Source organism: Tamandua tetradactyla, chromosome 4 (assembly GCF_023851605.1).
Source record: "Tamandua tetradactyla isolate mTamTet1 chromosome 4, mTamTet1.pri, whole genome shotgun sequence".
Lineage (NCBI taxonomy): Eukaryota > Metazoa > Chordata > Mammalia > Pilosa > Myrmecophagidae > Tamandua > Tamandua tetradactyla.
Window position 1 is genome coordinate 140,707,298 of NC_135330.1, and position 12,861 is coordinate 140,720,158.

Here is a 12,861-nt window from a genome sequence, read left to right on the forward strand (position 1 = left end):
GACAATAAACAAGACTTTAATAGTAAAATTTAAAACAAAACTAAACCCTTTCCAAATATATAAAAATTAGGAAATACTTCTCAAACCATATTCAATCAAATTATTACAAACTAGATTATAAATCATGAATATTAAAAAATTGTTTGATGCCACAGATGACAAGAATTGAAGGAAATTAATTAATTAAATATTCAGCTTGAAAAGGAAGAAATAGAACTATGAACCAAAACTAAAGGAAGAAACACATAAAAATATCTAGAGAAGATTGTTGTTCTAGCACTGAAAATATTGCAGTCATGTGTACAATTTCAGGTGAACATGCTTAGTTACCAAAAATAATCACATGTTTAAAACTGAGATACAGGACTGATAAAAAATTCTATTCACTGATTGTCTTTATTCCTATTTTTAAAAACTCTGTTGTATAAAGTCTGAGGGCTTATACACCTAGTCAGAAAATGGGGTCTGAAGGAATTGAAAGAAGAACGACTAATTGAGAAACCGCAAATGAGGAAATATGTAAATTAGTAAATGTGAGAAGGCCAAGGCAAATTCTGGATATGAGAATAGGATAATCCCTACATGTTAAAAAAAAAAAATCATCTGCATTTCTGATAGTTAAAAGATAGTTTCTGGGGTAGATACCAGCATTTCTAGTGGTTGATCTAGCCAGTATATGTATAGCATACATAATCCAGAATCTGTGGCACTGCTGAAAAGGAATACTTCATATATTAAAAATGTAATTCATTGTAATTTTAAATAATAGAGTAGTAGACTGAGAACAACCTGAGGGCAGGGCAATTTTTTTTAATGTTTGCATTCCTAGTGATTCCATTTTGCTTTGGAATAGATACACTTAGAAACCTATGTGAAATTTATTAGTATAGTCATCTGTTTCCAAACAGTCTATAATCATTAACCCCTGCCTAAGAAACAGTCAAACTATATGTTGAAGTAGAAAATTCATCTGATCAATTTTCTACACTTATTTTAATTATACTTCAATTGTTGCAAAATATTGTTGAGTCATATTTGTGAGCAAATTTTAGAAAGCATAAATTAATGCTGTTCAGTGATTTGAACAGAGTGATATTTTTTCTTTAGTGATAGCTACTTGAGCCTCTTTTTCAAATGTGCGTGAATCTAGACTTAAATCCATTTCCTAAAAAAGATGATATGAATCCAATTTATTTACAGACAGCTCAGATATTTCACCTCAGTCTAGTTTGTGAGATCCAATTATCATTTGGTGGCATTAGTGTAATCTCAGAAGCATTTTTCCCACGGTCAAGTAGAGTTTCAAAGATTACACACATTTATCAACTCTTGGAAATCTACAAGCATTCTGGCTGTGGGATGGGTAACTAAATGTCTATGCCCCACTCTGTCATCTGGAATGGTGTTTTCATTTGAACACAGGGGCTTAACTGAATTGTACCAGCACAGAATGTTTGTCCAGGTCATGTTTTAATCATGGTCCTGATGTTGTTGAAAGGTAAATTTTCTAAGATTTTTCATGGGTATGTGGATGGATTAGGAAGGACAACAATGGTACTGAATATATATATATACACACATTATATATATATATATGTATGTATGATTTAAAAACAGACAATCTTTGAATATTTAATCAAGTCTTTCCATATTTAGAGTTAATATATTCAGTAAGTATAAAAAGGCAATCTACAAGTTTATTACCTCAAACTGTGAACAAAAAATTTGCCAGCTCAGTTAAACATAAATGCATTTAAATGCAATGCTAATTTGTTACTTTGTGAGTGTAAAAGCATTTTTCCAAGAAATCTAATGCATTTCATGACCTAGGTGGTCACTCCTTAACTCTGCATTGAATCATTTTTTTCTACCTTGCTGAAAACTCTTTACACCTTGCCATCTGAATCCGTTTGAATACTCTTACTTGATTTTGTTATAATTCTCCAAATAGCTGAACATTAATTATATCATTCCTTCATTCATATTTTTACCTTTCAGATCCAGTGTTAGTCCCAGACTATCTTTCAAAGCAGTGACATATTCAAACTGTATGTGTCAGAGATATAGAGTGCATAATGCTACCTTGGGAAAGCAGTTGGAATACACCTTTAAGACCCCTCCAAACTCCAAAATTTTAGAACCATCTACTATTTAGGGTTAAAATAACAAACCAACAACAACAAGATTTTTGCCTGAGTGTCTTCCAAATGTTTCATTTCCACTGTCTTTAACTGTCAAAACAATGTGGTGAGGTTGGTATTATTATTCCTGCTCTACCAGTGAAGTCACAGAGAGGTTCATTTCACTAACTGATTTTTTATCTGGTATGAAAAACTAGGTCAGACTGATTCCAAAGTTTAAACTCTTTTTACTACACTTGGACTGGGTGGTAGAAGAATTCTGGGAAATCACAGCAGTGTGGAAGATATAGCCTTCCATTATTTTGTTATTTTCTTTTATGACATGGGTGGAGGGATGCAGTAAAGCAAAAAGCAAGAGTTGTCCTGTATCTTACTCTTCTTACCCAGAGGCTGCTCCCATGCGTCCTCCCATGGTGAATGATCTAGGTTGGCTTCTGTTTGGTAGGATGTGGATAGCTCAGTTTCTAGTGTCATCTGCTTTCTGAGCAATAATAAGGGCAGGAAGTATCCAGTGTACAGATGAAGTGTTGGCATGTCACTGGGTTCCGGAGGAAAGCAAGGACTGTAGTAGCTTTAGAGAGGAATTTAGGCACCATTTCTTATGGGCTTGACCTTCACCCTCATAGCCAATGTCCATCCAAAGGCCCTGCATGTATCTTAGTCAGCATTGTATTTTTTCCTGCCTCACAGATGGAAGTAACTAGGCTCAAGAGAATACTGATCATCATAATCAAATTTTAGGTGGGCCCAGAAAACAAAAAATAGATAATGCAGAATTTAAGCAAACCAATCCAAATAAGCAACAAACAAACAAATTCAAAGATGATGGAAACACCCTATGATATCCTTGCAGCAAAAACAGAATTCATCTTTGAACAGTGTGGAAAGAAGACAGCATTTTTAAGTCCATTAGGCCAGTCTATATTGTAATCCATCCTTTCCATTTACGGACTTTATAATCTCAGGCAGGTCTTTTAAGCTCTCTGAATCTTTGTTCTTTATTTGTTAGTTGGGGACAATAATTTTGCCCTCAAAAAGCTGTTGGGAAGAAAAATCAGATCTGTATATGAAGTATTAGCAAGATACCTGGCAACAAGCACTCAGTAAATGCTGGTTTCTTCTTTCCTCCCTCCTTCATTGTGCCCACTTTGTTTTAAGGAAAAGTTTGCTTTAAAAGGTGAAAGGACCCTTTCTTACCATTCATTTAGGGGCATCAAAAAAAGCCATTAGCTTTTAAAAGTCTTAAATTGTTTATTTTATATGAGCTTTAAAAAATAAACATCAGTTTAGGGAACGTATAGTATAATCTAGACTCTAAAATGACTATAGTGGAAAAAAGAATGGAATGAATAACAAAAGAGACAGAATCAAGGAGAATGCTGTATAATTATTTATAAACAGGAGCACTGTCTACACATGCTGGAACCCATGGCACCTCGTTACTTTGTAAATTATGTGTTCTTCTCAAGTATGAGGCAGTTTAAGTTAATGATGTGATCCATTCACCTTGCCATATTTTGTTTATGCTTTCTTCAACAGTGAAGTGAATAGTCAAAAACAATGCCCTACTTATCTTCGAACAAAAAGAGGAAAAGGACGTATGTGTGTGTGTGTGAGTGAATTCTCCCCATGATTTAGGAGTCAGGGTGATTTAACCAATTCGACCACAGTTTATTTTTAAAACTTCTTAGTGATGTTTAGGAAACAAAGCCCAATGGTAAGAACCAGCAAATGGCAAAAACACTGTGGCCCTCTCTATTGAAGACCAGCCTCGTTCCTCTCTTGCTTCAGTCTGATTACTTCTGGGGAATGTGCTGTTCCTTGGAACAAATCAGCCCTGCACAAAATATGAGAGGTTGAAAAGTTTAGGATGTGGAAAATATGTGGAATTTGCTTTTGAATAATGATTTGTATTTTTCTTTTGCAATAAATACGACCAATGACCCAGATAGGAGGAAGGCAATTAGTGAATCAAGCTTAAGAAATGTAAAACACTTCATAATAAAAATGAAATCAGTAATAGTAGGAAGTCAGGTTAGGTAAACAAGTATAATGCTTGGTATATCGGGAGATGTACATTTACAAATGCCAAAGCTATGGCTGTAAAAAAGATTTATTATAACGATATCAGTATCCTCACTTGCTGTTGCTTGTTGAAGTAGTTCTTTCTGACTTTGCGGATAGGTAACGCTCCATGCTGAGTTTCCTCAATCATCTGGGAGTGAGTTAGCTGGGACAATGTGTCACTGCTTTAGGACTATGACTTAGCAACCCCATGGCTCTGACAATCATTTACCTTTATGCAATACGCTTCAATTTTTTAAATTTTATTATTTTTAAAAATATTTTTATTGTAGAACCTTATCAAACAAACATACAAACATTCTCAACATACAAACATTCCATACATGGCGTACAACCAGTGGCTCACAATATTGTCACATAGTTGTGGATTAATCACCGTGATCATTTTTTGAACATTTGCATCATTCCAGAAAAAGAAATACCTCATACATACCATACCCCTTACCCTTCCTTTTGCCCCGTGGTTCCTTTTATTGCAAACATTCTAGAGGACTATATTTTATCAGTTGTCTGTTACTTCCTTCTCTCCTATCAAATTATATGTACTTGAGCATTGAACTGATTTTACCCAGCAGTTTTCTCAATATAAAAGTGAGTCTACGATTCCATTTAAAATATTATCTTTGTTTTTGAACATAGTTTTGCAATTTTTGTGAAACTAATATATGATCATTGTCCTGTATTTTTTAAACTTTTTTTTTTAACAAAGATAAGAGTAAGTTACCTGAAATTATATTGCTCTGAGTTAACAACTGGTAATATTACAGTGAATATCCATCTAGACATGTCTGTGCAAATGTAGCACATATAAATATGTATTCATTTTAATATTATTGGAATCTTAGAATACGTATTCTGTAGTTTGCTCTTTTCACTCAACAATATATGGTAAAATAACAACAACAATATATGGTAGACATTTTTCCTTGTGAATAAATGTAAGTCTTTATCATTTTTTATGTCTGCATAGTTTTCCATTATCATTATTTATTTAACCTGTCCTTTATTGCTGGATTTAGGGCTTCTACAAACAATGATGAATACCTTTTCTTAATACTTAATACTTGTGAAATTTTCTTTGTAGAATAAGCTCCTAGACCTAGAAACGATGGGTCAAGGAATATACACATTTTATTTTGATACATATTACTAAATTGCTCTACAGAAAATTGAACCATGCTCTAACTTATTATCAGATTCCCTTATTTATAGTTAGGAATCCTGTTGGTAGTCTCTCAATACATCAGCATAGTAGCGATTTAGTACAGTAGTTTTCTTATTTTGAACAGTAGTATCACAAACTAACTCATGAGCTTCTTCAGAATTCTGGGGTTTGTTTGTGCCTTCTGGTCCCAGTAATATGTGTCCCTCATCATTTGTCCCTGCTGCCTAGAACACTAGTGGTTTGGAAAGTACAATTTTATACAAGATTGAAGTGACAAGGGATTGTTGGACTAGAACCCAAGTGTTCTTTTCACTGCTTCTTGGATCTAACAGGTCTGATATGCTTCAAAGGACAGTTTTGAAGTAGAAATTTCCCTAATGGTATATTCCATAAAGAGCAAGACTATTTTTTTCAAGATCTTTTCAAGAAAACTGATGCTATTTCCTCTTCAACCGCTTGACCAGAATGAAGGTTGGTAACTTTTTTTTTTAATTAAAAATTTTTTTAAACATAGCAACATACAAACACGAACATTCTTATCCTGTGATCATTCCATTCTTGGTATATAATCAATAACTCACAATATCATCACATAATTATTTATTCATCACCATGATCATTTCTTAGAACATTTGTATCAATTCAGAAAAAGAAATAAAAAGAAAAAAACTCATACATAGTATAACCCTTACCCCTCCCTCTCATTGGTTGCTAGTATTTTCATCTACCCAGTATATTTTAGTCTTTTTTCTATAGCGAAAGCTGTATCATTATGCAATCATCTTCAAGAAACATGGCTACTGGAACACAGCTTTACATTTTCAGGTACTTCCCTCCAGTCTCTCCAATATACTTTAACTAAAAAGGTGATATCTATATAATATGTAAGAATAACCTTCAGAATAATCTCTCGACTTTGTTTGAAATCTCTCAGCCATTGATACTTTATTTTGTCTCATTTCTCTCTTCCCCCTTTTGGTCTAGAAGTTTTTCTCATTTCCTTGATGCTGAGCCCCAGCTCATTCTAGGATTTCTGCCCCACGTTGCCAGTAAGGTTTACACCCCTGGGAGTCATGTCCCACATAGCGAAGGGGAGGCAGTGAGTTTGCTTGTAATGTTGGCTGAGAGAGAGAGGCCACATCTGAGCAACAAAATAGGTTCTCTTGAGGGTGACTCTTAGGCCTAATTTTAAGTAGGCTTAGCCTGCCCTTTGCCAGGATAAGTTTCATATAAACAAACACCGAGATTGAGGGCTCAGCCTATGCAATGCACTTTTACACTAACGATTTCACGTCTTTCAAACTAAATCGTTTTCAAGTCTTACAGCTAGTTTAGAAATCTCATTTTTGTCAGTTGTATATTTAAAATCTGCTCTCCATCTGAGGCTGCCCTTGACTATTAACCATTCCCCTAACTTGTGACGTCTGACATGTTTCCAAACCTCAGAAAAGTGGAAAAAGAAATTGTCTTAAATGGAGTTGGGGCAGTAGATGTGTAGAGGTAGAGCCATGTATACACAATGTCTGGCCAGCTGTATTTTCAAGAGTCACTAACGTAAAATTTTTACCTTTTAAAAGGAGAGTTGGTAGCTATCTATCCTGAGGTATAGGGTGCTAAGCTGGTGACTTTGGGAAAATCATAGCCTTTCTTTTCCTTATAAAATAAGTGATTGAATTAGATGATATGTAAGAGTCCTTCTGTCTCTAAGAAAGCAGCAAAACAGTTTCACGGTGAAGAAAAATACTTAAGAAAGTAGAGAACTATGTAGGTGTTAAAACAAAAAACAAAACTCAGTAGCTTTACTTTCCTACCTGGTCTTGAGTAAATTGTAGTAGGTAGGAGATTAGCCTGAGTTATTTGATGGCTGTATTTAGTTATCTCTTTCCTCATGTCAGCGTTTCTCAAATCCTAGGTGTGCATAAGAATCTCCTGAGAAGTTTGTTAAAAAGGCAGTTGTAAGGGCCGCACTTCCAGGGATGCTAATTCAGTTGGTTGAGGGTAGGGCCAGGAATCTGCATTTAAAAAATGATTCTAGGAGATTCTGATACAGAAATGATGGATTATGAATCACTAAATGTATTCTTAGAGGAGAGGAAACTCTTTTGGGCTTTACCGGGGCGTTTGTCTAGCTAGTGGGGATAGCAGTTGGAGTAGGATATAGGCAGCATGGGAAGTCTTTTAATAGCCTATCCTGCTTAGGGAGGCTCTGGGTCTGAAGTTGGAAATGGTTAAATGCATATATTCCCCAAGGGGCTGAGGCTGAATCACTGCCAAAAGCTACAAGCAGCAAATGAACCGACCTATTGAAAACATATTATTTGAGAGGAAATCAGTTCCAGTGTCTCACCAATTAAGTAGAAAGTAAGGGAATTAATTGGAGGAGCAGACAGATAGGAAAGAATTTTTAGTAAACTTCTAAAATGTGTTAGGTGCTTTATATACATTATATACTTTCATCTATAAGAAAGGAATTAACTCTGTTTGCAAATAAAGAACCCAAGGCTTACTGACCCATTTTGTAGTCCAGAAGTTCACAGCTGGTCTGTGCAATAGAATCACCTGTTGGGCGGCAGGGACAGGTAAAAATTTTAAAAATATTACTTATGTCTAGTGGTGCAACGGTGGCTCAGAGGCAGAATTCTCCCCTGTCATGCCGGAGACCTGGGTTCGATTCCTGGAGCCTACCCATGAACCGAACAACCCCCCCAAAAAAAGAAAATTTACTTATGTCTGGTCTATATTTCCAGAGATTTCAATATCATTGTTCGATCATTGATATCTTTTAAAAGTATTGAGGTAATTCTAATCCTGTACAGTCAGGAGTGGGCTCCACTGATATTAGCCAAAGTTCACAGGATTAAAATGATTCCCAAATGAGTCCTCACATTGCACCTTTGATTTATTCTGGGAACAACTCATGCTCTAGCCCACACCTCTGAGCTAAGATTGTTGCATGAAGATCTGTCTTTGTTAGAAATGCATTCACATCGTAGAAACAAAATCTTGGAGGGGATTTTTGCGTAATATAACTTATGTTTGGTCCTTACCAAAATACTGGGAGTCAGTATTATTGTTACTATACTCCTTACCCATGGGGTAACTGATGTATAGGGAATTTGTAACTTTCTCACACCTTGAGAGACAACAGTTGGAATTCAAGCCAAAAAGTCTAGAACCAAATTCTTTGGACTGTACTATTCTTCTTACCTCAGAAGTTATTTCAACTGACCTTCAGCTTCTAAATAGAAACGCTTCCACATCCCACGTAGTTGAGAATCATATCTATTTTCAATGACTTCTGAAAAAATTAACTCTTCATTATATTTATCTGAGCCATTGCAAAGTCATTTAACCTCCATGAAGTCTTAGCTGTCATGATTGTTAAACAAAAGCAGTGGCATCAAACATATTTAGAAATGTAATGATGATAAATAATTACATTTTAAATGCTTTTGGAAAAAAATTCTGTTTCAAAAAAGAAAGAAAAACAACTCTGCCCCATTATAGAACATTAATATTAATATTATAGTAATAACACAATTTTAATCTTAAAATAGGTAAGTAATTTATCAATTTCTCAATACTTTGAAAATTGGGACTATAAAATAATACCAGCTTTCAGTCATATAGAATTTTGCAATTTTCTTCCCTAAGTTTCTAGTGTCTTTATGACGTATTTAATCCTATTGAAGTTATATCAGTTTAGGGAAAGAATGAATATAGGTTTCAAGTAGGATACAGGTAAGGTGAAGGTATGTCAAATTGAGAGAAGAACATATTTGAATAATGGTTATAGTACAATGTGACTAGAGTGTCAGGTGCATATGGGTGAGAGGTAGGAAATGATACTAGAAGGGCAATCAGGGGCAGATCATAAAAGGCCTGAGATGCCAAAGAAAGAATTTTGAATTTGATCTTCTAGGCCTGCATTGTCCACTATAGTAGCCACTAGACATGTGAGGTTATTGAGCACTGGATATGTGGACAGTCCAAATTAAAATATGGTATAAATATAAAATATACACCAGATTTCAAAGCAGTACAAAAAATGTAAACTATCTCATTAAAATAATTTTTGTATTGACTAATGTCAAAGAAAAATATTTCGGTTAAATTGGGGTAAATAAAATATATAACTAAAATAAATTTCACGTTTGTTTTTACTTTTTTTTAATGTGGCAACTTGAAAATTTATCATGCTATATTTCTACTGACTAGGGCAGCTAGAGCTCCCCCTAAGCCCATAAACCCCTACCCTGTTTTGCAAGGTCAACAAACTAAAAAAGATTTTTTATTTTTAGAAGATTGTTATTAAAAAAAGAACAAAGAAGAATATGCAACAGAGTATTTATTTGGCTCTTTATGAAAAGGGTTTGCTGACTTCTGTTCTAGATCCTTGAACTGTTAAGTGTGTTTTGTGGACCAGCAGCATTGGCATTACCTGGGAGCTTGCTAAAAATGCAGAACCTCTGGCGCTAACCCAGAAGGTACTTCTGGAGTCCTTATTAGGGTTGAGCTTCTCATGTGCAAGATGAGAATAATTGCCTGAATCGGAGTCTGCATTTCAACAAGATCTTCAGGTGATTCATATACATATTGAAGTTTAAGAAGTACTAGTTAAAATAATAGAGCTTCATTGAAAGATATTAAAGGAACTGATGACTTTATTGTCCAAGATAAAAAAAACCCTTTCTTTTAAATTTAAAATAAGTCAGATTATCTAAGTATTTACAATATTTTTGATTAGAGGATGGATGACTGTTTGATTCTTAAAGTATTAATCTTTGAAAACCACCTTCTGAATTGTAGATTGTGTCTGTAGTTAATTCAAGGGCTTATATCTGGTTCAATGACTTTTAAACTTCTTTTTACTACATACAATGTAAGAAAAATATTTGGTTTTGATATCCAATTCACATAGGTGTATTTAATGGAAATAAAAGCCTCACAAATAATATTTATCCTTACTAGAGACATGCTTCCATCTATTCCATTCCACTCCATTCCATTCTGCTCTACTCCACTCCACTCCATTAAATTCAACACTGGTTTTACCTATGATGGAAAACTTGGTACTAGAATAGCATTCCCATTTTAAACACCAATAAAATTGGATGAAATATATTTGCACCTGTTTCCAGGCATCTGGCCCTGAAAGGAAGAAAAACAAAGAACATTTCACAAGACGAGACCCACAGTCTTTCAGCTATCTGTGTGGTAAAGATTTTCTGACTGTGGTGCAGAAATCTGGAGTCAAGGCTGAGCATGGAGGTTCCACTGAGCTGAGGAGGCAGAGGTCAGAGTTTGGAATAGCAGAAATGGCTGGAACTTGAGAGTCAAGGTATCAGAAAGGAAGTATGTTCAGTGAGGGTACTTCTGGAGTCCTTATTAGGGTTGAGCTTCTCATGTGCAAGAAGAGAATAATTGCCTGAAACTTACCAGGAGGAACTGCAGGAAACTTACCACAAGATTGAGAATAGAATAGACTGGAGACTGGACATGCTGAAGGAAGAATGTGCAGAAAGAACAGATGAAACCAGGAGGAAAGATAGATGATAAAGACTGAGATGGTATAATCTAGGAATGCCTAGAGTGTACAATGATAGTGACTAAATGCACAAATTAAAAAATGTTTTTGCATGAGGAAGAACAGAAGAATGTCAGTATTGCAGGGTGTTGAAAATGGATGGCCATTCATATTTTAAAACTTTAACTTATGTGTGAGACTAAACCAAAAAATGTTTATTTGGTACAAAATTTATATTTTGACTGGTGCATTTCCTAATATGACTTATGTGGACAGTTTAATTGAACATCATAAGTACGTGGAACCTTGAATAGGGCATGAGATTTTGTAGGTTTGTCCAGAGAGAGATGCCCCAATAAATTCCAGAGTGATTTGAACAGTGAATAAAAAAGTATTTGCAAAGCCCCCCCCCCTTTTTTTTTTACTTTTTAAAAAAGTATTTGCAAATTCCCCTTATTTGGGGGAATGGGGAAAAATTCAGCTTCCCCATTTGGAGATCTGATATTCTCGCGACAGTGGGAACAACCAAATCAATATGCTGAGCCCTCAATCTTGGGGTTTTTTCCTATGAAACTTAGTCCTGCAAAGCATAGACTATGCCTACTTTAAAAAAAAAAAAAAAAAAAAGAAAGATATTGAAGTTTCAGCCTTGCCAGCAAAAAAAGAACAAAAAAAAAACAAAAACAAAAAAACACTTTGTTAACAAACTCGGAACTCATCTGAGGTACCAGAAAGAACAGCACCCTAGAGTGAAATCAGCTCTAGGCCTTTCCTAACAAAGACTAAAACCCAAACCCCCAAAATCTGCCTAGGAGACAAAGTTTGTAGATTTATGCTAAGTTTGTATAGTTATGCTAAGTTAGAAGGGCATGGGAAACATTTTGGGCTTTTTCCAGATCCACAATACAAAGCATATAACCAAGCAAGCACACGTTCACAAGCTAATCAATATCCTTCAGAAAAAGGTGACTGAATGCAGTCTCCATGTAGCACTGCCCAATAGAAATTTCTGTGGTGATGCAGATGTTGTATCCTATGCTGTTCAATACAGAAGTCATTAGCCTCATGTATTTATTGAGCACTTGAAATGTGGTTAGTGTAACTAAGGAATGGAAGTTTTAATTTTAAATTATTTATTTTTGGATTTATAAGCCACATGTGTCTAGTAGCTACTGTATTGGACAGTGCAGATGTACAGCATTTTATTCACAGTGTATATGTAATTAAAAAATCACTAGATATACAAAGAAAGAGGAGCATATGAATCATAGGAAAAAAAAACAGTCAATGGAAACTGAACCCGAGATACTCATATGTTGAATTTATCAGACAAAGACTAAAGAAGCTATTAAAAATTTTCAAATAATTAAAGAAAAACATGTTAGTATTGAGGGATCAGATATTTGATTTCATGAGAGAGATGAAACAAAACAAAAGACATTCTAGGACTGAAAAAAACAATAAACCAACATAAAAAGTTACCAGATGGCGTATTGGAAATGGCAGGAGTAAAGGTCAATTAACTCTTAAAGACAGATTGGTAGTAATTAGCTAATCTAAAGGACAGAAAGAAAAATGATTCAAAGAAAAATTTTCAAAGTCTCTTGGAAAATAAATTTTTTATATGAGTAATTAGAGTCCCAGAAAGAGACAATCTGTACGTGGGTCAGGAAAACATATTTGAGGAAATAATGGTGGAAGACTTCCCAAATGTGGCTAAAATGCTGAATTAAAGGTCTGAGAAGCCCAGAAAACCCCAATTCGGATAAACTGAAAGAAATTACATTTAAGCATTCCATATTCAAACTGCTGAAATGTGATAAAGTCTTGAAAGGACCCAAAAATAAATACATTATAAATAGGGGACCACTGATAAGAATTTCAGCCAACTTCTCAGCAACTATGGAAGACTGAAGGCAATGGGACAAAATCTTTCAAGTTCA

At 34.8% G+C, this 12,861-nt stretch overlaps 1 long non-coding RNA gene across 7 annotated transcripts in view; it reads left to right on the top strand.

Annotated features, from left to right (window-relative positions):
• LOC143679389 (uncharacterized) overlaps positions 1 to 12,861 on the top strand; it is a 259,400-nt gene that overhangs the window by 47,588 nt on the left and 198,951 nt on the right. For all 7 annotated transcript variants that reach the window (XR_013173710.1, XR_013173707.1, XR_013173709.1 and 4 more), the window contains one exon: positions 5,724 to 5,862. This is a non-coding gene — a long non-coding RNA (uncharacterized LOC143679389). The remainder of the gene's footprint in view (positions 1 to 5,723; positions 5,863 to 12,861) is intronic.